Source organism: Salvelinus fontinalis, chromosome 42 (genome assembly GCF_029448725.1).
Source record: "Salvelinus fontinalis isolate EN_2023a chromosome 42, ASM2944872v1, whole genome shotgun sequence".
In the NCBI taxonomy this organism is placed as follows: Eukaryota; Metazoa; Chordata; class Actinopteri; order Salmoniformes; family Salmonidae; genus Salvelinus; species Salvelinus fontinalis.
In genome coordinates, this window is record NC_074706.1 from 338,707 (window position 1) to 362,353 (window position 23,647).

The window sequence follows — 23,647 nt, forward strand, 5'->3', positions numbered from 1 at the left end:
AGGAAGGTGGAGTTATACCATACATACTGTAGACTGACAGATACCTGCAGTATAGGAAGGAAGGTGGAGTTATACCATACATACTGTAGACTGACAGATACCTGCAGTATAGGAAGGAAGGTGGAGTTATACCATACATACTGTAGACTGACAGATACCTGCAGTATAGGAAGGAAGGAGGAGTTATACCATACATACTGTAGACTGACAGATACCTGCAGTATAGAAAGGAAGGAGTTATACCATACATACTGTAGACTGACAGATACCTGCAGTATAGGAAGGAAGGTGGAGTTATACAATACTGTAGACTGACAGATACCTGCAGTATAGGAAGGAAGGTGGAGTTATACCATACTGTAGACTGACAGATACCTGCAGTATAGGAAGGAAGGTGGAGTTATACCATATATACTGTAGACTGACAGATACCTGCAGTATAGGAAGGAAGGTGGAGTTATACCATACTGTAGACTGACAGATACCTGCAGTATAGGAAGGAAGGTGGAGTTATACCATACTGTAGACTGACAGATACCTGCAGTATAGGAAGGAAGGTGGAGTTATACCATACTGTAGACTGACAGATACCTGCAGTATAGGAAGGAAGGTGGAGTTATACCATACTGTAGACTGACAGATACCTGTAGTATTGGAAGGAAGGAGGAGTTATACCATACTGTAGACTGACAGATACCTGCAGTATATGAAGGAAGGAGGAGTTATACCATACATACTGTAGACTGACAGATACCTGCAGTATAGAAAGGAAGGAGTTATACCATACATACTGTAGACTGACAGATACCTGCAGTATATGAAGGAAGGAGGAGTTATACCATACATACTGTAGACTGACAGATACCTGCAGTATAGAAAGGAAGGAGTTATACCATACATACTGTAGACTGACAGATACCTGCAGTATATGAAGGAAGGTGGAGTTATACCATACATACTGTAGACTGACAGATACCTGCAGTATAGGAAGGAAGGTGGAGTTATACCATACTGTAGACTGACAGATACCTGCAGTATAGGAAGGAAGGTGGAGTTATACCATACTGTAGACTGACAGATACCTGCAGTATAGGAAGGAAGGTGGAGTTATACCATACATACTGTAGACTGACAGATACCTGCAGTATTGGAAGGAAGGAGGAGTTATACCATACATACTGTAGACTGACAGATACCTGCAGTATAGGAAGGAAGGTGGAGTTATACCATACATACTGTAGACAGACAGATACCTGTAGTATAGGAAGGAAGGTGGAGTTATACCATACTGTAGACTGACAGATACCTGCAGTATAGGAAGGAAGGTATGTATGTATACCATACATACTGTAGACTGACAGATACCTGCAGTATAGGAAGGAAGGTGGAGTTATACCATACATACTGTAGACTGACAGATACCTGCAGTATAGGAAGGAAGGTGGAGTTATACCATACATACTGTAGACTGACAGATACCTGCAGTATAGGAAGGAAGGAGTTATACCATACATACTGTAGACTGACAGATATCTGCAGTATAGGAAGGAAGGTGGAGTTATACCATACATACTGTAGACTGACAGATACCTGCAGTATAGGAAGGAAGGAGGAGTTATACCATACATACTGTAGACTGACAGATACCTGCAGTATAGGAAGGAAGTTGGAGTTATACCATACATACTGTAGACTGACAGATACCTGCAGTATAGGAAGGAAGGAGGAGTTATACCATACATACTGTAGACTGACAGATACCTGCAGTATAGGAAGGAAGGAGTTATACCATACATACTGTAGACTGACAGATACCTGCAGTATAGGAAGGAAGGAGGAGTTATACCATACATACTGTAGTCTGACAGATACCTGCATTATAGGAAGGAAGGAGTTATACCATACATACACAATCAATCAAATGTAATTATAAAGCCCTTCTACATCAGCAGATAATTATACACAAACCCAGCCTAAAAGCCTAAACAGCAAGCAATGCAGACGTGGAGTCACAGTGGCTAGAACAAACTCACTAGAAAGGCAGGAACCTAGGAAGAAACCTAGCGAGGAACCAGCCTCTGAGGGGTGGCAAGGCCTCTTCTAGTTGTGCCTGGTAGAGATTATAATCATACTGTTGACTACGAGTTGAGTTGGACTGGAGTATGAAGACAAATCTCAACATTAGAAAAATATATTCACACTATTTGTATAAACAGCTTGATTAGAATTAAATGTAGATTATGTTAATTGGGATGAATATAATGAAACAAGGATATACCTACAAGAGAGAAGTGTAACTAATTATGAAAGAAATGTCATTTTGTTTGTTTGATCTTAGATGTTCTATATTATCTTTGGTTTAATTTAGTTTAATCTTGTATATCATTCATACAGTCTTTGAAGGACTAGCCCAGTGATTGACTAAAGGGATCCACAGATCAGTGCAGACTGTACATATTGTCCATTAGAGATTTACACCCATAGAGATGTGATTCTATATGTAATGCTATGTTTTACACCTTTACAAAAAGCCTTTGAAACAGATACATACTGTACATTGTGAAAGGCTTTGTATGTTTGTAAGAAGAGAACATGTTAGTCCTCATCTTATGAAATGAAGTTGCTTTAAGGGCTACTTTAGTTGCATGCATGTTAAAATATTCATTACCATCATGTAACAAGTTAATTATTCTAGTTTGTTTATTTGTCTCAGATTTGTCAAATGTAAAGAATGTATACACATCTGATTTCATAAAAAAATATTTTCATTCTTTTACTTTAGAAAAATGAATACCCAATGATTAATTATCTACTTAATGATAAATGTTGTACAATTGAAATACTTTATATACCTCTGATTTAATTTCAAAATCTCTCAGCATTATTTTATCGTAGAAAAATGCATGTGTCATATCCTATGATTCATCTACTTATCACACTAACAACGATGTATACCACTTGTCATTGAAGGACTTTTTAAATAAAAACTGTTCATTGAGATTACGTTTTTTATTTTTTTATTTATTTATTTATTTTTTATTTTTTTGGGGGGGTGGATCAGCTTAATATTGCGGAAAGAATGTTGCTTCCAATGTAATTGTCTGCATCATTTCCAATCCCCCATATTTTTTTGGGTAAATATATATATCCATTCACGTATGCATACATATACACATATATACATACACATACCTACATAGACATACATACTTTTTTAAAGAGTATACCTTTATTATTATTCCCCGCAAACCCTACCACCGATCCCCCAATTGGAGTAAACTGATAAACATTTCTGTTTTTACCTTCAATTTATACATCTTATACACATTTTACAGACACAGTCTACTTTATAATAGTTCTCTCTTGTTTGTTCTTAGTCCTTCCTCTATTTCTGTTGTCCATCCAGTTTGATTTCCACTTGTAACTGTGCTATTTCACAATAGCTCCGCACCTATACACATTTCACAGATCCCGTATGCCCTACATTGTTTATCTTGTTATTAGTCCCACCCTTCAGCTCCACTCAACCTTTCCCATCTATCTTCCAACATCATCCATTTCGGATTTTTATTTGCCATATATTTTTCAACTGTGCTGTGATGCTTCACAAAATATTTGAATCTTCCTATTCTCATAGCTTCCACGGATTGTAAATTAAAAATAAACATTTTTGCTAAAATAATTATTATATTATTGATTGATTGACTATGGCTTTTCAAATCCCCCAGTATTGCTATCTGTAGCGTTAGTTCTACGCAAATGTTGCAATTCTTCAACCATTCCTGGACCTGTGACCAAAAACGAGCTACATGCGGACAATACCAAAATAAATGGTCTAATGACTCTGCCTCCTCACAGCAGAATCTACAGAGCTGGGAAGATTGTATCCCCCATATATATAACATTCTATTAGTTGCAAGAATTTTGTACAATAATTTAAATTGAAAAATTCGAAGTTTTGAATCCGGCGTTGTTTTGCGTATCAATTCATACACCATGTGCCATGGAATGGGTACATCGAAAATCTCTTCCCAACTATTTTGCAATTTATATGGCACAGCTGTAAGTTTTTTGGTCCTTAAATGAAATTGGTATATGTTTTTATTTATCACACTTTTCTTTAACCATTTATGTTCTTTAATATAAGGCCGACATACAAGTTCCTTACTTTTATCCCCTTCCACCTGCCTCTTCCATTTTTGTGGTAATGCTGCAATTAATTGGTTGTAATTTTGGGTAGAGCAGACATTTCCATATGTCTGTGTTAGCTGCATGTGTGACATAACTCCACCAGTCCTATTTATGATATCATTCACAAAAATTATACCTTTTTTAAACATTTCTTCGATAAATACATTTTTTTTATCAATTACTATATTTGAATTTAACCACAAGATTTGTTGTACTATTTGTTCCGTCCTTTCAGGTGGATTAAACTGAAATTGCAACCAACTTTCTAAGGCTTGCTTAAAAAATAAAGATATTTTGGAGATTATTTCCTTTTCAAGCAACTGAAAGTGAGCAGGTGTAATCTGAATAAAGGGAAAAAGGCCCTTCTTGAACATAGGATGAGACATTCGTACCAATCTACTAGAGAACCAGTTTGGATTTAAGTATAACTTTTGTATGACTGATGCCTTTAGTGAGAGGTCTAATGCTTTAATATTTAATAATTTCTGCCCTCCGAATTCATATTCGTTATATAAATAGGCCCTTTTAATTTTATCTGGCTTGCCGTTCCAAATAAAATTGAATATTTTTTGTTCATATAATTTAAAAAGCAGGTCACTAGGTGTAGGCAAAACCATAAGCAAATAGGTAAACTGTGATATGATTAAAGAGTTAATCAGGGTGATTTTCCCACAAATAGACAGGTATTTTCCTTTCCATGGTAGCAAGATCTTATCTATTTTTGCTAACTTTCTATAAAAATTTATTGGAGTGAGATCATTTCTTTCTTTTGGGATTTGTATACCGAGTATGTCCACATCACCGTCAGACCATTTAATTGGTAAACTACATGGCAATGTAAAATGTGTATTTTTTAGTGATCCAATACGTAATATGGTACATTTATCATAATTTGGTTTTAATCCAGAGAGGATAGCAAATATATCTAGATCCTCTACGAGGCCGTGGAGAGATTCTAGTTGTGGTTTTAAAAGAAAACATGAATCATCAGCGTACAATGACACCTTAGTTTTTAGGCCCTGGATTTCTAATCCCTTAATATTAATGTTTGATCTAATTTTAACAGCTAACATTTCGATGGCAATAATAAATAGATATGCCGATAGTGGACAACCTTGTTTTACTCCTCGAGATAGTTTAAAACTTTCTGAGATGTAGCCATTATTTACTATTTTACACCTAGGGTTACTATACATAATTTTTACCCATTTTATAAGAGATTCCCCAAAATTGAAATATTCTAGGCATTTATATATAAACTCCAGTCGTACTTTATCAAAAGCCTTTTCAAAATCAGCTATGAAAACCAGGCCTGGTGTCCCCGATATTTCATAGTGTTCTATTGTTTCCAGTACTTGCCTTATATTATCTCCAATGTATCGTCCATGTAAAAAACCTGTCTGATTAGGATGAATAATATCTGACAAAACTTTTTTTATTCTATGCGCCAAGCATTTTGCTAGGATTTTTGCATCACAACACTGAAGTGTAAGAGGTCTCCAATTTTTTAAATGGACTGGATCTTTATATATACCACTTGGGTCCTGTTTCAGTAATAATGATATCACACCTTCTTGTTGCGTGTCTGATAATCTATCATTTATATAGGAGTGGTTAAAACAAGCTAATAATGGTCCTTTGAGTATATCAAAAAAATGTTTGTATACTTCCACTGGTATGCCATCCAGTCCTGGAGTTTTCCCATCCTTAAAGGCCCCAATTGCATCAAGTAGTTCCTCCTCTGTAATTAGGCCTTCACATGAGTCTTTCTGTACAGATGTTAATTTTACATTATTATTAGGGAAAAAATCCATACAATTAGTTTCAGTTAGTGGAGATGGAGGAGCCTGAAACGAAAATATATTCTTAAAGTACTTTACTTCCTCTTTCAAAATATCATTTGGTGAATCATGCGTGACTCCATCATTTGTAACAAGTTTTAATACGTTTTTTTTGGTAGCATTTCTATATTGAAGATTGAAAAAGAATTTGGTGCATTTTTCCCCATATTCCATCCAGTTCGCTTTATTTTTGTAATATATTACACTGGATCTTTCTTGAATAAGTTCCTCCATTTCTTTTTGTTTTTCCTCTAACTTATTCTGTGCCTCTATGGTACCGTTTTTATTGTTATCTAACTGTACTGTTAGTCCTTCAATTTCCTTTGTTAATATGGACTCTTTTGATCGAAATTGCTTTTGTTTTATAGATGAGTACTGAATTGCATGGCCTCTAAAGCCACACTTAAAAGTGTCCCATACAATATGGGGATCTGCTGTACCTATGTTATGTCTAAAAAAGTCAGTTATAAATTCTTCTGTCCTAGTTCTAAACAATTTATCATCTAGTAGGCTTTGATTCAATTTCCAATATCCTCGCCCACGTGGAAATTCTGTAAGAGTAATATATATGCCAATTATGTGATGGTCCGACCGCATTCTGTCCCCTATCAAACACTTTTTAACTTTTGGTGCCAGAGAGAATGATATAAGAAAGTAGTCAAGGCGACTAGCTTGATTAAGCCTCCGCCATGTATATCTCACTAGGTCAGGGTATTTAAGTCTCCATATATCCACTAATTCCAATATATCCATGACATTCCTGATTTCCTTAAGTGCCTGAGGGTGATAGTTTGTAGTGTGATTTCCTTTCCGGTCCATAGAGGTATTTAAGACCGTATTAAAATCTCCCACTATAATAATAGAGTCTAGTGTTGCTTGTAGAGTTGATACATTCTTATATATATTGTCAAAGAAGCTTGGATCATCATTATTCGGACCGTATAGGTTAATAAGCCATATATGTTTATTGTCCAATAACATATTTAAAATAATCCATCTACCTTGAGGATCTGTTTGGACAAGTTGCACATTTGGATCAAAGTTATTATTAATTAAAACCATCACCCCTTTTGAATTTCTTTGCCCATGGGAGAAATATATTTCGCCCCCCCAGTTCTTTTTCCACAAAACTTCATCTAAAACTGTCGAATGGGTTTCCTGTAAACAGTAGATATTATAATCCTTCTCTTTTAGCAAGGTAAATACTGATCGTCTTTTCTTATTATCTGCTAAGCCATTACAATTGTAACTGGCTATACTTATTTCACCACTTACCATAATGAGACACACCTTTCAATTATTTTTATCAAAATATATGTTTGTAAACGTCCTATTAAAAAGTAACATAATGATTGAGTGTCTATATAGTTGTACCATGACATTTGCATCTCCACTAAGCAAACCTCCAATTGGTCCCCACTATTCCACCCGCCAAAAGCCCCCATCTCGAGTTGGGTTGTCATCCCAATGACCGGCAGACCACCCCCGACCCCCCGCATCGCACAGCCCCGGACCGACTGGGATCCATCCTTCGAAAAGTGCACACAGCGCCATCCACCGAACCGAAGCAGATCCATTGCCAAATGCATTTCCATCGCCCTCACCTCTATTTTTATTACATATTGCTGTGAATCATCCTCTATAGTCCCTAACATCTTTTACTTCTTCCTTCGCAACAGTTGTGGGATACACACATACACCCACACACATTCAGCCCTTACCCCCACACAACCATAAGCTCACCCTCTCAACAATTGCACCATCCCAGAGCCCAACTCAAGATGGATCATGATTTACAAATGTACTTGCAGTTGCAGCTGCATGAGAAGGCCTGCAAGACCGCGCAAAAAATGAGCATAAATGTAGAGATTTATTTACCATTGTCACATCCTAAATGATGGAGGTCAAATGTACACCTTCTTCCTGAAACACCCACAATACGGTCATCCATTTTGACCATGTTCCCAAGCATCTCCATGCAGTCCGACTTGATTTCGTGCCACCAGGGCCACAATAATATACCCCCTCTTTGAATGTCCGAGTGTGACCCCCTCCCCATGGGTTACTGCAGCTAGTGTTGCCAGCACTGCCACTGCCTGGGTGGGGGCACCCCACCGGAATCCCCACCCGCTAGGTACAAGGTCGTCAAGGTTCTCATTAGCAGCTTTGAGAATTTCCTTGTTTATTATGCTCTCCCTTTAGGGGGCTTTGGCTTTGCAGGACCAACCCTGCCAAGCAGGCTCAGAATCTTGAGGGGGCAGTGCTGCTCTTGGTCCCTGACCTCATTTTGGCTGCATACAGACCGCTTACAGCATGCACATAAAACAGTTAGGGACTTCTCCTTAGTATCTGGGCCATTCATGTGGGTGTCTAGGGTATAGGGCCATGGACCGTACCATTAAAATAGGATAATAAATAATTAGATATAATTTATTTTAAAAATGTAGTTCCCCATGATAGGACAATAAATAAATAAGACGTATAATTCATTATAAAAGTATATCCATCATCTGAACAACATTGAAAGCCCTCTCATACCCGGCCCACAGCAATACACTGGCTCTGGGATATGCAACTATTTCATTACTCACTCACTCAACTTTCCAAACATAACAAATAAAAATAAACACACACCACACCATCCACACATACTGTGCCTTCTGTTTACTTAGTTTTTATCTTCACTATGTAGAAATAGTGCTTGTGTTCAATTAGTTATATATGAAGATTTATAGAAAAGCTATATTTTGTATTGTATTGTTACAATCAATAACCGGGCTTGAATTGTGTTTATTTTCCTCATCTATGAGAACTTTGTAATTTTTAAAATAACCATGGAGTAGTCTTTGTGTCTCTGAACAACTGGTTATCAATATATAGTTTATCAACGACGAGAGCTACTCGTTTCGCTTTTAATCTATTTTCTTTGAAAATTGGATACAGAACTTTGCGCCGTTCTGCAATTTCTTTCGGAAACTGATCATTCATGCCAATTTTGGTCCCAGCAAGTCTTTTACCCAGGCTTTTAACCATTATTTTATCTTTAAATGAAGCAAATTTGGCAACGATTGGGCGTTCGTACCTCTGCCCTCTCTGTCCGAGGCGGTGTACACGTTCAAGTTGGATCTTATCGATAACTTCGTGTGGAATCTGAAGCGCTGCAAAAAGGAACTCTCTAACTACAGATTCAGGAACCTCTCCTTCTTTCTCTTGGATACCTGTAAGTACCAAATTCTCTCTCATGGATCTAGTTTGTATGTCCAGTAAGCATTCCTTCAGAACAGTGTTCTCCTTTTTAATTTCATTCATTTCGGTTTCAATTTTATTGACTGTCCCTTTTAGCGCGTGTGTTTCCTTCTCCAATGTCGCAGCTTTTTCATCACTCATCTCTAGGCTTGCCTTCAACTCTTTTATATCTTTACTAACTAATTCAAGTATACCCAGTTTGTCATTTATTGATTTTAACAGATCGGTTTCGACCTTTACCATTGCCGGTGGTGAGAATATTAAATCATCCGTGTCGGTTGAGGAGTCACGTTTTCGTTTTTGAATCGGTTCCCCTGTCTTACTCTTCGTCATGTTTGGGTGTTGCTTGTTTTCGTAATATTTGTCGATAAATGTCTCTAATCTTAGGATTTGTTTTGTGTTATTATCCAGATTGAAGGTTATCACCCACCAGATTATTTAGTGCTAATATTTTAGTCTAATTTAGCAGATATTTCGAATATTATGTTTTATCTTGAGGTGCTCTACATAACTTCGTTCAGTCCGCCATTACCTTTACGTTACCTTTACGTCCGCCGTCCTACTAGATTACGTTTATTTTACTTCATTCCCTCATAGATATATTTTAAGTTAATAAAACTATTACGATTAACATTTAAAAAAGTATTATACAGTAGGTGTAACGCTCGCCGTTGGAATGAGAAGAGGAGGACCAATGCGCAGCGTGGTAAGTGTCCATTTTGTTTAATACATAAAAATGAACACTGAAAAAAACAATACAACGACAAACGAACACTCCTGTACGGTGAAAACAAAAAACCAGAACAGAAAATACAATGAAAAACAGGCTACCTAAATATGGCTCCCAATCAGAGACAACGACTGACACCTGCCTCTGATTGAGAACCATACTAGTCCAAACACATAGAAATATAACATACAGAACAAAACATAGAAAACAACATAGAATGCCCACCCCAACTCACGCCCTGACCAACTAAAATAGAGACATAAAAAAGGAACTAAGGACAGAAGGTGACAGTAGGATGAACCCCTCCTAATCTACTTTATATTATATAATCATACCATGGACCTTTACTCTGTTTACAGACTGTTCAATTATTACAAAAGTATTTTACAATTAAATAATTAATCTATATTTATTAATTGACTATATGGCGTAGCGCTATCAACAAAATGCATGAAAGTTGCTTTACAAATAAATGTATTATTAGAATGTAAGTTATGCAATTAAAACAGACATGAAGTATTGTTAGGGATTGTTTCTATAGCAATCAAAATCAGTAAGAACAAATATACCCACAAATGTAAGAAAGTGAGTGAGAGAAGAAGAGAAGAAGAGGAAGAGCAGGTTGAGATAGGAAATAAGTTAACTGTTTTGATATTAGGTGATTCTACACTGACAACAGATTTAAACAGGCATGTTGACTCCATACATCTGAAAGCATCCATTCACTCCTATCCAGTGGGGAAATTAACAGGTACATCTTGGTGGGGCAAAAAAAATAAAAAAGGGGGGCTGCATGCCAGAAAAGACACTACACAACACACCACTAAACAATACATGAATTGCACTATAACAGTGACAAACGGTGCCCACAAACTGTTAGGGCCTACATAAAGCTGTCCCAACATCTTACCACTGCTACACCTGGCTATCAGTGGAGCCTTGTCTGGCAGTGAAACAGTTCATTCAGCCTCATTTACTGCCATTTAAAAAACATAGCTGATAAGGCTGACTTGCTTTAACAAATGTGGTTTCTAATGACAATTGAGATGTACAAACTATGGCATAAGGGGACGATAAGCAGATAAGAGGCAATCTGTAATTTCGATTAAGACATTAATGAGCGAGCTAGGATGGACGTAATCAATATAACTATTTGTTTAGCACTTTTGAAATGTAGAGCGACAGAGTTCAGAACATGGGCCATTCTTACAGTGTTCTCCCTCTACACCAAGTCAGAACTGTAGGATAAATAAAGGAGGCATATAAGCAGACAATGAAATCTCTTACAAAATTTGATGATTACATTTCTCTAAAACAGGTTATAGGCTACATGTGCACCACCAAGTCAGAACAGTAGGCGAAACTAAGAGGGGTAAATAGACCAAATTATTAGGGTGAGGCACATGGGCTACTAGCAGCTTAGTACACAACATACATTTAGTATTGCTTTCTTAGCTACAGTATACATATCTCCCTGGCATATTACATTATTTATGCAGCAGCATGCAAGTCATTTTTGGGCTCACCTTGTTGTGCTGTGCTCCCTTGAACAGGAAGGCGGCACGGCGGTCCTTCATGGGCAAATTTTGTCATCAAAGTCTGGCATTCTCTGGATTTATGGTGCTTTCAAGACAACTTGGAACTCTGAAAAAAACAAGGTCAAATCATGATGACGTCTTTTGATCTTCAGGTTATAGCTCTAGAAAGAGGCCTGAATTCCCGACTTACAATTCCGAGTTGGATGACCGTTCAAAACGTATTTCCCAGTCGGAGCTTGTTTTTTCAGGAATTCCCAGTTGTCTTGAACTCACTGAAGTCAAGTTTTCACAGTTCCGAGTTAACAGTTGTTTTGATCACGGCACAAATCCTGCTTCATTGACAGCATGGCCAAAGTTGAATGTTTATCATTTTTCTTGGAAAAGAGACACTTAATCCCAGATTGGGACCACACAGCCACTCCACTGAATAGAAGGCTAGTGATTGCTTAGCAAGGCTTGCAGTTAGCCACTGTCACTGATTCCTTCCACACCATTCATTGTTGAATTTGTGATTTCCAACATGTGTAATGATTATGTCCAATGGCCTATGAGCGCCAATACGTTTTATCTATAATTTTTCATCATTATTTATCTTCATATGACAAGGATTAAAAAGGTTTTGCCAGTAGACTGTCGACTTGATTCATGATGAGATTAACTGAGATTAAGGTTTTGAAAGTATGATATCCAAACAAAGCTACTGTAGATCAGTCCAATCAAAGCTACTGTAGATACTACGTGATTTGACGTCATTTTATCTGTGGCCAATGACCTTGAGCCTTCTAGGTAGGCACTTTTAATGTAACTCTATGGCAGCACCCAAGGGGTTTGAATTTTCGAGGTCTACCCTTAGACTTGGCGGTGACATACTGTCCCCGCGAGTGACCGAACACTGAGCTAATCAAGGCGCAACTAGAGAACTTTACCGACACCTACGCACCATATTTTCTGCTGGCTGCCCCAACACCACAGAAAGCACTGAGCTAGGCTGAAACACCTGCCTTACTCAAGAAAGCAAAAAATAGACAATGTTTGTATGCGGCTTTATTAACTCAATTATTTTTATTTACTTTTTACAGTGTTTGTAAACGGATATGGTATTAATGCCAAAATAACATGCAAAACAGGTAAGCCCCCCCCAAAAAAACATCAACATCTAAGTTCTGACCGATCAGCTCCACAAAGTCACTCTGCCGCCACCTAGAGGGAAAAGGCCATTGACTGGAAGCAGAGCGGGATTAGTGAAGGAGAAAAACAGATAACATTTATGGTGGTACAAAGTCTAATGAACCCAACCTGTTTTAAAAGAACACATTTCATACTCTACAGTTTCTAGAGCTCTGTTTACACTCAATGTTAGCAGAGAACTGGCATGAAAAGTCCATCTAGTCAGTCAAGAGGAAATGGCACCGGGTGGGCTTCTCAGGTTTGTATGGGATAAATAATTTGACATTAACATGAACTATATGTATTTGATTGTTAAAGTGATTTACTACTAAAACTTGACCTCCATGATAGGTATTTCATCTTATTTATTGTTTCTAATCTGTTTCTAACGTGTTTTGTAATTAGTAAATTGCTTACTGTAGTTGATCAAACAGTTAACGTGTCATTGAAAGTGACCCTCAGTCTACTGTCAAAACGGTGCCAGACAAAATGGCAAAGATTGTTAAAAGTTAAGATATTGTCACGTTTCTGACCTTATTTTCCTTTGTTTTGTCTTTATTTAGTTGGTCGGGGCGTGAGTTGGGGTGGGCCGTCTATGTTTGTATTTCTATGTTTTCTATTTCTCTGTTTGGCCTGATATGGTTCTCAATCAGAGGCAGGTGTTTTGTGTTGTGTTGGGTTTTGTTGGGTGGTTGTTTTCAGTCTTTGTGTGTCTGCACCAGATAGAACTGTTTCGGTTGTCACTTTCGTTGTTTTTGTATTTTGAGTGTTCACCTTTATTAAAACAAGATGAACAATTACCACGCTGTGCATTGGTCCTCCAATCCTTCTAACTTCTCCTCCTCAGACGAGGAGGAAGACAACAGCCGTTACAGATATACTGTGCATGTAGACAATTCAACTTGAAACTATTCAAGGAACATTAATATTATCTGGTAATTATTATATTGTTGATCATTATTTCATTTGTAAATGTATTTCAGTAAATCAAGAGTAAAACAACGTGCTACGTAAGAGTGTATGTCAAACTGTTGTTGACATCAGATCCTTCATGCAGGGACCAGAGGAGAGGGCTGGAGACCCCTTATCAAAGCAAATGGAGACTCCAATGGAACCTGTTGGCTCTGCAATGAAAGCATTAGAACAATTATGCAAGTTTACAACGCAAGAACGCAATGAGCTATGTTTTGTCCAGTGTAGTTGCACTACACAATTATGTAAAATTGTGCAACCCAAAATGTAACTTCACCTGCGTTCTTGTGTTGCGTATTTACATACATTAGCCATTAGTTAGCTTGCGTTATGTCACTATTTATAAAGCACAGCTTTTTGAGAATTGACATAGTGGGTTATGTTTTTGCATTTGGCAATGCAACCTTCAGACGGAGCTGTTATTTCACCCTTTATACATCCGTTATAGGTGTATAAGTACAACATCGTTATAGGTGTATAAGTATAACACCGTTATAGGTGTATAAGTACAACACTGTTATAGGTGTATAAGTACAACACCGTTATAGGTGTATAAGTACAACACCGTTATAGGTGTATAAGTACAACACCGTTATAGGTGTATAAGTACAACACCGTTATAGGTGTATAAGTATAACACCGTTATAGGTGTATAAGTATAACATGTTATAGGTGTATAAGTATAACATGTTATAGGTGTATAAGTATAACACCGTTATAGGTGTATAGGGTATAACACCGTTATAGGTGTATAAGTACAACACCGTTATAGGTGTATAAGTACAACACCGTTATAGGTGTATAAGTACAACACCGTTATAGGTGTATAAGTATAACACCGTTATTGGTCTATAAATATAACACCGTTATAGGTGTATAAGTACAACACCGTTATAGGTGTATAAGTATAACACCGTTATAGGTGTATAAATACAACACTGTTATAGGTGTATAAGTACAACACCGTTATAGGTGTATAAGTACAACACCGTTATAGGTGTATAAGTACAACACCGTTATAGGTGTATAAGTACAACACCGTTATAGGTGTATAAGTACAACACCGTTATATGTGTATAAGTATAACACCGTTATAGGTGTATAAGTACAACACCATTATAGGTGTATAAGTATAACATGTTATAGGTGTATAAGTATAACATGTTATAGGTGTATAAGTATAACATGTTATAGGTGTATAAGTACAACACTGTTATAGGTGTATAAGTATAACACCGTTATAGGTGTATAAGTACAACACCGTTATAGGTGTATAAGTACAACACCGTTATAGGTGTATAAGTACAACACCGTTATAGGTGTATAAGTATAACACCGTTATAGGTGTATAAGTATAACACTGTTATAGGTGTATAAGTACAACACCATTATAGGTGTATAAGTACAACACCGTTATATGTGTATAAGTACAACACCGTTATAGGTGTATAAGTACAATAACGTTATAGGTGTATAAGTACAACACTGTTATAGGTGTATAAGTACAACACCGTTATAGGTGTATAAGTACAACACCGTTATACTGAAAGATTGATTGTTTATTGAATCATTTAAAAGTAAATGCTTCCTACAGCCCACATTAATATGCAAAATATGAATTGTTGATATTTCATTCATCAATACATGATTGTGTTTCTATCTCAGCCTTGGCATAAGGCCTGAGATAAACTGGCGATTATAAACTAGCTGGTTCCAGCTCCGGGATTAATTGGCTATTATAAACTGGGTGGTTCGGGCTCTGAATGCTGATTGGGTGACAGCCGTGGTATATCAGACTGTATACCAGGTGTATGACAAAACATTACTTTCTACTGCTCTAATTATGTTGTCAACCAGTTTATAATAGCAATAAGGCACCTCGGGGGTTTGTGGTATATGGCCAATATACCACGGCTAAGGGCTATATCCGGGCACTCAGCGTTGTGTCGTGCTTAAGAACAGCCCTTATCCATGGTACAGTATATTGGCCTTATATCACACCCCATCGGGCCTTAAATGCTTAATTATGTCATGTTCATTGCACAGCAATATTGTAGCCTACCCATACTGTCAGACTACATGTCTATTTACTTTTGAGCATGGTTAACTATTTAATGAGCGATTGATAAATGGTAGTTGTGATGGAGAAGTACATCACTGGCTGCGGGCAGCATTTGGTAAGAGAGAACACACACTCATCTCCCCCCCCTGCTCCGTTTTCAGCTCCGTTAGCAATGTGGAGAGACACAAGTTAACCAGCGATCTCAGTTCATACGTTACACACGTTACTATGTCAATAGCGATGGGGTTATGTAGCTCCTGGCTATCCGTATCCCCCCATCTGTATTCACAGGTAAAGAGTTTGCTTTTAATCTTGTTTTAATTACATACTTTGTGTTTTAAGAGAGATATTATTATGGACTCATCTATCAAAATGAAAATATTCTTAAAGCAAATCTTCCACCTAGAGATTTAAAAGTAGACAGACCATTTGGGAGAGACCTCCTTCACTCTCAGCTGGACAAAGACTGGAGGAATTGAGAAAGTCCCACAACGCTTCCTCATATCCTACTGTAGACCATGAACAGAGACCAGCGCAGCGAATACTAAGGACTGCCACAAAACTATCAAACCTGCAACTTGGCACCAAGTACACTGTCAGTGTCTCAACGGTCCTGAAGAGAACCAGTCTCCACAACCATCTTCACTAGTAAGAGATCTCCCTCACCTTGTTACAGCTCATCATCTCTTTACCAGTAACTACAATAGACATTGTGTTAGATATTGAATTGGTGTGTGTCCTCCCCTCACCGACTTGGTTCTCTCTTCCAGCAGTCAGGTTGGAGTCACACTGTATTATTGATCTACTAGTGGTGTGCCATGTTAATCACACTGTATTATTGATCTACTAGTGGTGTGTCATGTTAATCACACTGTATTATTGATCTACTAGTGGTGTGTCATGTTAATCACACTGTATTATTGATCTACTAGTGGTGTGTCATGTTAATAACACTGTATTACTGATCTACTAGTGGTGTGTCATGTTAATCACACTGTATTATTGATCTACTAGCGGTGTGTCATGTTAATCACACTGTATTATTGATCTACTAGTGGTGTGTCATGTTAATCACACTGTATTATTGATCTACTAGTGGTGTGTCATGTTAATCACACTGTATTATTGATCTACTAGTGGTGTGTCATGTTAATCACACTGTATTATTGATCTACTAGTGGTGTGTCATGTTAATCACACTGTATTATTGATCTACTAGTGGTGTGTCATGTTAATCACACTGTATTATTGATCTACTAGTGGTGTGTCATGTTAATCACACTGTATTATTGATCTACTAGTGGTGTGTCATGTTAATCACACTGTATTATTGATCTACTAGTGGTGTGTCATGTTAATCACACTGTATTATTGATCTACTAGTGGTGTGTCATGTTAATCACACTGTATTATTGATCTACTAGTGGTGTGCCATGTTAATCACACTGTATTATTGATCTACTAGTGGTGTGTCATGTTAATCACACTGTATTATTGATCTACTAGTGGTGTTTCATGTTAATCACACTGTATTATTGATCTACTAGTGGTGTGTCATGTTAATCACACTGTATTATTGATCTACTAGTGGTGTGTCATGTTAATCACACTGTATTATTGATCTACTAGTGGTGTGATCTACTAGTGCTGTGTCATGTTAATCACACTGTATTATTGATCTACTAGTGATGTGTCATGTTAATCACACTGTATTATTGATCTACTAGTGGTGTGTCATGTTAATCACACTGTATTATTGATCTACTAGTGGTGTGTCATGTTAATCACACAGTATTATTGATCTACTAGTGGTGTGTCATGTAAATCACACTGTATTATTGATCTACTAGTGGTGTGTCATGTTAATCACACTGTATTATTGATCTACTAGTGATGTGTCATGTTAATCACACTGTATTATTGATCTACTAGTGGTGTGTCATGTTAATCACACTGTATTATTGATCTACTAGTGGTGTGTCATGTTAATCACACTGTATTATTGATCTACTAGTGGTGTGATCTACTAGTGGTGTGTCATGTTAATCACACTGTATTATTGATCTACTAGTGGTGTGTCATGTTAACCTGTTGGGGATGGGGGCGCTGTTTAGACTATTTATGCTAATGTGGCTAATTTTTTAAACGGCTTCCCACAAAATCCTTGATCGTACAATATGCATATTATTATTATTATTGGATAGAAAACAGTCTATAGTTTCTATAGGAGTTGAAATTTTGTCTCTAAGTGGAACAGAGCCCATTCTACAGCAATTTCCCTGACATGGAGTCAGATTTGAGAAACGTTGGCCACTTTTCTGAAGTCATTTAAACGGGCACTGTCGTTGCTATGACTATACGGACACTTCTTACGTCTTCCCCTGGATGCCTTTACGTGATGACGATTCCAACGGGCTCGATTGCTCGTTCACAGGCACTACAAATGAAAAAAACCTTTAGCTAGCAAGTCTTTTCTTGCTGCGTAACGCGCGTGGAAGACACCGACCCTCTCCTGTTCCAAGCATTAGTTTAGCCTGTTATATTTCTCCGGTCATCTTTTCACTCGTTATAGGAGTTACAAACATCACAAAGTAGTTAATTTAAAGCGTTTTATAGCAATTTATATCCGTTTAGTGCGATTTTGGGACATTTATTTTTGCAACGATGTGAAAAGTTGGGAACGCTTTTCAGTTCATCCCGAACGTAGTTGACATTTCCACATGGCAAGAGGACAGCTTTCCACCAAAAGACGATTTCTCCCAAGAAAGGATCCTTTGCCCAAGATACTGATGGAAGAACAGCTCAAGGTAGGACATTTTTATTATGATAAATCGTGTTTCTGTCGAAACATTTTAGTGGCTTAGGACGCCATGTTTTTTGACGTAGCTTCGCTTGGCGCAAACTGTATTGAAAAGTAAGGATAAATTAAAAAATGTAATAACGCAATTGTATTAAGAATTAAATTGTCTATCAATCCCTGTCCACCCTATATTTTTTAGTCACGTTTATGAGTATTTATGTATAAGAGTAGATCACTGTCTAAGTGGCGCAAGGACGTTTTCTTTACCAGCTTGTCTACATTTCACATTGTCTAACCATGATTTTGGTGGCTAAATATAAACATTTTCGATCAAACTGTATATGCATGTTGTAATGTGATGTTACAGGAGTGTCATCGGAAGAATTCTGAGAAGGTTAGTGAAAAAATTAATATCTTTTGGCGATGTTGACTTTTATCGCTCACTTTGGCTAGAATCAATGCTGGGCTGCTAATTGCTATGTGCTAAGCTAATATAACGATTTATTGTGTTTTCGCTGTAAGACACTTAGAAAATCTGAAATATTGTCTGTATTCACAGGATCTGTGTCTTTCGATTCGTGTATGCTGTGTATTTTTACGAAATGTTTGATGATTAGTAGTTAGGTAAACACGTTGCTCATTGTAATTATTCTAGTCCATTTGTGATGGTGGGTGCAATTGTAAACTATGCCATATACCTGAAATATGCACTTTTTTCTAACAAAACCTATCCCATACCATAAATATGTTATCAGACTGTCATCTAATGAGTTTTTTTGTTGGTTAGGGGCTATAAATATCTTAGTTTAGCCGAATTGGTGATGGCTACTGGTGTTGGTGGACAAATAAAAGATGGTGGAATATGCTAATGTGTTTTTAGGTAATAGATGTACATCTTTACATATTGTGTCTTCCCTGTAAAACATTTTAAAAATCGGAAATGTTGACTGGATTCATAAGATCTGTGTCTTTCATTAGCTGTATTGGACTTTAATGTGTGAAAGTTAAATATTTAAAAAAAATATTTTTTTTGAATTTCGCGGCACTGGTTTTTCAGTGGGGGGGGGGGGGGAGTGCCGCTAGCGGCACGCTGATCCTAGACAGGTTAATCACACTGTATTATTGATCTACTAGTGGTGTGATCTACTAGTGGTGTGATCTACTAGTGGTGTGTCATGTTAATCACACTGTATTATTGATCTACTAGTGGTGTGTCATGTTAATCACACTGTATTATTGATCTACTAGTGGTGTGCCATGTTAATCACACTGTATTATTGATCTACTAGTGGTGTGCCATGTTAATCACACTGTATTATGGATCTACTAGTGGTGTGTCATGTTAATCACACTGTATTATTGATCTACTAGTGGTGTGCCCTGTTAATCACACTGTATTATTGATCTACTAGTGGTGTGTCATGTTAATCACACTGTATTATTGATCTACTAGTGGTGTGTCATGTTAATCACACTGTATTATTGATCTACTAGTGGTGTGTCATGTTAATCACACTGTATTATTGATCTACTAGTGGTGTGTCATGTTAATCACACTGTATTATAGATCTACTAGTGGTGTGTCATGTTAATCACACTGTATTATTGATCTACTAGTGGTGTGTCATGTTAATCACACTGTATTATTGATCTACTAGTGGTGTGTCATGTTAATCACACTGTATTATTGATCTACTAGTGGTGTGATCTACTAGTGGTGTGTCATGTTAATCACACTGTATTATTGATCTACTAGTGGTGTGTCATGTTAATCACACTGTATTATTGATCTACTAGTGGTGTGATCTACTAGTGGTGTGATCTACTAGTGGTGTGTCATGTTAATCACACTGTATTATTGATCTACTAGTGGTGTGTCATGTTAATCACACTGTATTATTGATCTACTAGTGGTGTGCCATGTTAATCACACTGTATTATTGATCTACTAGTGGTGTGCCATGTTAATCACACTGTATTATGGATCTACTAGTGGTGTGTCATGTTAATCACACTGTATTATTGATCTACTAGTGGTGTGCCCTGTTAATCACACTGTATTATTGATCTACTAGTGGTGTGTCATGTTAATCACACTGTATTATTGATCTACTAGTGGTGTGTCATGTTAATCACACTGTATTATTGATCTACTAGTGGTGTGTCATGTTAATCACACTGTATTATTGATCTACTAGTGGTGTGTCATGTTAATCACACTGTATTATTGATCTACTAGTGGTGTGTCATGTTAATCACACTGTATTATTGATCTACTAGTGGTGTGTCATGTTAATCACACTGTATTATTGATCTACTAGTGGTGTGTCATGTTAATCACACTGTATTATTGATCTACTAGTGGTGTGATCTACTAGTGGTGTGTCATGTTAATCACACTGTATTATTGATCTACTAGTGGTGTGTCATGTTAATCACACTGTATTATTGATCTACTAGTGGTGTGTCATGTTAATCACACTGTATTATTGATCTACTAGTGGTGTGTCATGTTAATCACACTGTATTATTGATCTACTAGTGGTGTGTCATGTTGATCACACTGTATTATTGATCTACTAGTGGTGTGTCATGTTAATCACACTGTATTATTGATCTACTAGTGGTGTGTCATGTTAATCACACTGTATTATTGATCTACTAGTGGTGTGTCATGTTAATCACACTGTATTATTGATCTACTAGTGGTGTGTCATGTTAATCACACTGTATTATTGATCTACTAGTGGTGTGTCATGTTAATCACACTGTATTATTGATCTACTAGTGGTGTGTCATGTTAATCACACTGTATTATTGATCTACTAGTGGTGTGTCATGTTAATCACACTGTATTATTGATCTACTAGTGTTGTGATCTACTAGTGGTGTGTCATGTTAATCACACTGTATTATTGATCTACTAGTGGTGTGATCTACTAGTGGTGTGATCTACTAGTGGTGTGTCATGTTAATCACACTGTATTATTGATCTACTAGTGGTGTGTCATGTTAATCACACTGTATTATTGATCTACCAGTGGTGTGTCATGTTAATCACACTGTATTATTGATCTACTAGTGGTGTGTCATGTTAATCACACTGTATTATTGATCTACTAGTGGTGTGATCTACTAGTAGTGTGTCATGTTAATCACACTGTATTATTGATCTACTAGTGGTGTGATCTACTAGTGGTGTGATCTACTAGTGGTGTGATCTACTAGTGGTGTGTCATGTTAATCACACTGTATTATTGATCTACTAGTGGTGTGTCATGTTAATCCCACTGTATTATTGATCTACTAGTGGTGTGCCATGTTAATCACACTGTATTATTGATCTACTAGTGGTGTGCCATGTTAATCACACTGTATTATGGATCTACTAGTGGTGTGTCATGTTAATCACACTGTATTATTGATCTACTAGTGGTGTGCCATGTTAATCACACTGTATTATTGATCTACTAGTGGTGTGTCATGTTAATCATACTGTATTATTGATCTACTAGTGGTGTGTCATGTTAATCACACTGTATTATTGATCTACTAGTGGTGTGCCATGTTAATCACACTGTATTATTGATCTACTAGTGGTGTGTCATGTTAATCACACTGTATTATTGATCTACTAGTGATGTGTCATGTTAATCACACTGTATTATTGATCTACTAGTGGTGTGTCATGTTAATCACACTGTATTATTGATCTACTAGTGGTGTGTCATGTTAATCACACTGTATTGTTGATCTACTAGTGGTGTGTCATGTTAATCACACTGTATTATTGATCTACTAGTGGTGTGTCATGTTAATCACACTGTATTATTGATCTACTAGTGGTGTGTCATGTTAATCACACTGTATTATTGATCTACTAGTGGTGTGTCATGTTCATCACACTGTATTATTGATCTACTAGTGATGTGTCATGTTAATCACACTGTATTATTGATCTACTAGTGGTGTGTCATGTTAATCACACTGTATTATTGATCTACTAGTCTTGTGCCATGTTAATCACACTGTATTATTGATCTACTAGTGGTGTGTCATGTTCATCACACTGTATTATTGATCTACTAGTGGTGTGTCATGTTAATCACACTGTATTATTGATCTACTAGTGGTGTGTCATGTTAATCACACTGTATTATTGATCTACTAGTGGTGTGTCATGTTAATCACACTGTATTATTGATCTACTAGTGGTGTCATGTTAATCACACTGTATTATTGATCTACTAGTGGTGTGTCATGCTAATCACACTGTATTATTGATCTACTAGTGGTGTGTCATGTTAATCACACTGTATTATTGATCTACCAGTGGTGTGTCATGTTCATCACACTGTATTATTGATCTACTAGTGGTGTCATGTTAATCACACTGTATTATTGATCTACTAGTGGTGTGTCATGTTAATCACACTGTATTATTGATCTACTAGTGGTGTGTCATGTTAATCACACTGTATTATTGATCTACTAGTGGTGTGTCATGTTTATCACACTGTATTATTGATCTACAAATGGTGTGTCATGTTAATCACACTGTATTATTGATCTACTAGTGGTGTGTCATGTTAATCACACTGTATTATTGATCTACTAGTGGTGTGTCATGTTAATCACACTGTATTATTGATCTACTAGTGGTGTGTCATGTTAATCATACTGTATTATTGATCTACTAGTGGTGTGTCACGTTAATCACACTGTATTATTGATCTACTAGTGGTGTGTCATGTTAATCACACTGTATTATTGATCTACTAGTGGTGTGTCATGTTAATCACACTGTATTATTGATCTACTAGTGGTGTGTCATGTTTATCACACTGTATTATTGATCTACTAGTGGTGTGTCATGTTCATCACAGTGTATTATTGATCTACTAGTGGTGTGTCATGTTAATCACACTGTATTATTGATCTACTAGTGGTGTGTCATGTTAATCACACTGTATTATTGATCTACTAGTGGTGTGTCACGTTAATCACACTGTATTATTGATCTACTAGTGGTGTGTCATGTTAATCACACTGTATTATTGATCTACTAGTGTTGTGTCATGTTAATCACACTGTATTATT